The sequence below is a fragment of the Brachycentrus maculatus genome, unplaced genomic scaffold (assembly GCF_059751285.1).
Source record: "Brachycentrus maculatus isolate JH-2025_06_01 unplaced genomic scaffold, ASM5975128v1 h1tg000506l, whole genome shotgun sequence".
Lineage (NCBI taxonomy): Eukaryota > Metazoa > Arthropoda > Insecta > Trichoptera > Brachycentridae > Brachycentrus > Brachycentrus maculatus.
Genome location: NW_028281252.1, coordinates 54,753 through 58,174, shown reverse-complemented (window position 1 = coordinate 58,174; position 3,422 = coordinate 54,753).

The following is a 3,422-nucleotide window of genomic DNA, read 5'->3' as shown; positions in this document are numbered from 1 at the left end:
AATGTTGTACATGTAAGATATTCCAGTAAATACCTTTATCAATAAAGTCTTCTTCATATCTGTTATGATATCGATAAATTAATAATCATTTTACTCAAATTTCGTGAAGCTGTATTAATGCCTTTATTGAGAAGATCAAATACTAGTTGCTTCTTCAGCGACATATGTATATGGTTGGAATTAGTAAGTTTTATCTTCATATTATTTTTTGACATCTCATCAAAGATGAAGAATATGGAATTCTGGGCATTTACGGGGCTGACAACCGTCAAACGCTGGTTTAAGTGATCACTTTACACACGTGTAACATTCACCAATTCTACCCATTATTGACAACCACACTACTCAAATTCTTGGAAGTTCTATATATATATGAACCCATTTTAGAAACATTGTTTTTGAATTTCTAGAACTTCACTAGAGTCATCTATTGGTGATATGAAAAGAAGCTTTTTATTGAGCAGAAACTATTTAATTAGTATGTGAGGTCCGAATCCTGGATTATAATAACACACATCGCTCACTCCTTTCAAGAACGTCATAAATCAAAAATCGTCAATTTTCAGCTGTGCATGTTTTCGGAATGCCCAGAAAATGTACTATATCCCAGCAAAAGAGGCATACTTTTATCTTAATATTTACCCGCTACAGGGTAGAAAGTGTTGTTTTTGCATATTGAAGAAAGGGTATTGTTTAATTATTTTTTGAAATATACTAAATATTTTTCAAATGGAGAAAAAAACTTCAGGTTTTACCTAAAAAGATATGTTGCACAGTTAAAAGTTCAATAAGTGGCTTGATATTTATTTTTAATACATTGTATTATATTTTTAAACTTTAAAAATGTTCTCCTGAAAAATCAAGTTTTTTGATTTATGACGTTCTTGAAAGGAGTGAGCGACATGAGAAACCCCAGAAAGTATCATTTTCATTTCTAACATTTTAGCTTATAATTTGACCAGATAATTTTAAATGTTGTAAGTTTTATCTTGTCTACATTCACCAATTAACTTGATATTAAATTTATATGAATTATTCATAAAAGTATACCAATTAAAAAAACATCCCTTCAAAACAGATGGTTGTTATTTGAAATAACAGGAAATAAATGTACAATATTTATTGGTGCTTTTTCAAAAACATCAAAAGTGTTTGTATCTCATTACGCTTGACTGAAAAAACCTTTTCGCTATGTACAATGTAACGAACACAACCTTTAATATAGATATTCATAAATATATCGTGATTTAGGTCGTCAATATTTGTGAACATGTAATTTCTTGAATTTATGAAATTTACCAGGAAGTGAAAATAACCGACGACGTAAGGGAATATGTATGTTGACAAAAAAATATTTAAAATATAATTCATTTTCAAATTATTTTTGGATGTTTTCAAATCTTTGTTTTTAAATCTGGGTTTCTTTACGTAGGAGTAATTTATACATTTTGACATATTAACATAGATGAAGAAGAATATAAAAACTGCTTGAAACACAGTTTAGCAAAGCTTAAACATTATTATTTCCGGATAGTTCAACCAAGTTCTTTTAAATGTTCTGAGAGGTGTAAAAAATCGTTTTTTTGTGTTCCGGTTATCAATCGTATTGCGGCACTGAAAATTTATTAAAGCTTATCAATTTGATGCTTTGGGAGATTTGCGGAAAAATGCATTATAAATATGCATTTTATTATATTTTTTAATTACCTATGTTGAGATATAGGTGAAGAAAGATATGGAAGTCTGGGCATTTACGGGCTTACGACCGTCATAGGCTGGTTTAAGTGATCACTTTACACACTTGTAATATTTACTAATTATACCCGTAACTGACAACCTCACTACCCAAATTGTTGAAATTTCTATAAAATAAGTAGGTATTGTTAAAATTCGAAACATATTGCTTGAATCACTAGAGTTTTACTGGAGGCATCTATGGTGAGATGAAATTTCATCTCAAAATAAAAATCCAGTCAAATATATGTATTCACAAGGACCATAATTGAATATACGAGAAGGTTTCTTTTTACCGTCGTAATTCATGGTTTGTTGTGCACTATTTCCCACAAATATAATGCAATCCCAAAAAGCTTAATTAATAACGAGCTTTCGGAATAAAGTAAGGATGGTTATAGAAGAATAAATCATGGTATTTTAAAGAGCGGGGGTTAAAAATTAAAGCGTAATGACTCCTCGCATATAAAAATTATGTAAATTGGCAAAATATTATGACGAAGATGTAAAAATATTCAAATTGAAAAACTTGTCTATCCGTTTAATCTCTTTAGCCGTATAATGTCCGCTATTCTTGCGAAATTCCAAAGGGAGACAAGAAAGTTTTTAGTAGTTCTAAAACATCGTAAAATATTATATTTCTGTAATGACTACCAGTGACTTGCGTCTTACATACTAATTTATACGAATCATAATGATTTCTCGGTTGTATAAATTACATCAATGTTTCTGGCTTAACATGAAAATTAAAAAAAAAAGTTTTTAAGTCTTAGTTATTTTTTTAGTTTTTTTTATCACAATTATGTTCATATGGATACACTAACCATCACGCCGCTTTTCTGCAGGGTAAGCAGAGATAATATATCCCCACACCACCTCTGTTTATTGCAAACATTCTTCGCGTCTTCCACATTTATGCATCTCCAACTCATACATACACGCCGATTATTCAGACTCCTAACCTTTTAAGTATTTGACATATTTTATCATGCCAATTTTTACTCAGTATTCCTCTGCTCCTACTTCCAACTGCATTCGCCTCATATATTTTTTCACCGTTCTTTCCTCAATCATTTGTTACTAAACTATCTCCAGACACCTTTCTTAGCATTATCGAAAATGCTTACCTCAGGCTTGAATTTTATCCTATTTCACTATTTTTACATACATTTTTATTTTGCCATATTTTTATCCATAGTGCTTATCTTAACCTAGCAAACTCCTTTTATCATATTAATAAAAATAATAAACCATATCCGCTCCCTAGGTGGAGCATATGGAGTCCATAAACTGTCTCCAGGCTTTTCTGTCGGCTGCCAGCTCCCTTGCATCCTCCCAAGTCAAATCCGCGTCCCGAATTTCTGACGAGAACTGTCGACGAATTGTCAGCAGTGGTCGTCCCGGGCGGCGCAAACCTGATACCTTGTAAAAGAGGCAAGCTTGATTAAGGCTCTCAGGAGGCATGCGGAGTACATGGCCAAGCCAACTGAATCGCCTTTTCTTGGCGACAGTTGTGACAAGATTATCATATTAGTATATATGTATTTATATAAACATTTATATACATATATATATATATATATATATATATATATATATATATATATATATATATATATATATGTTTATATATATAAATATATATTTATATATATATATATATATATATATATATATATATATATATA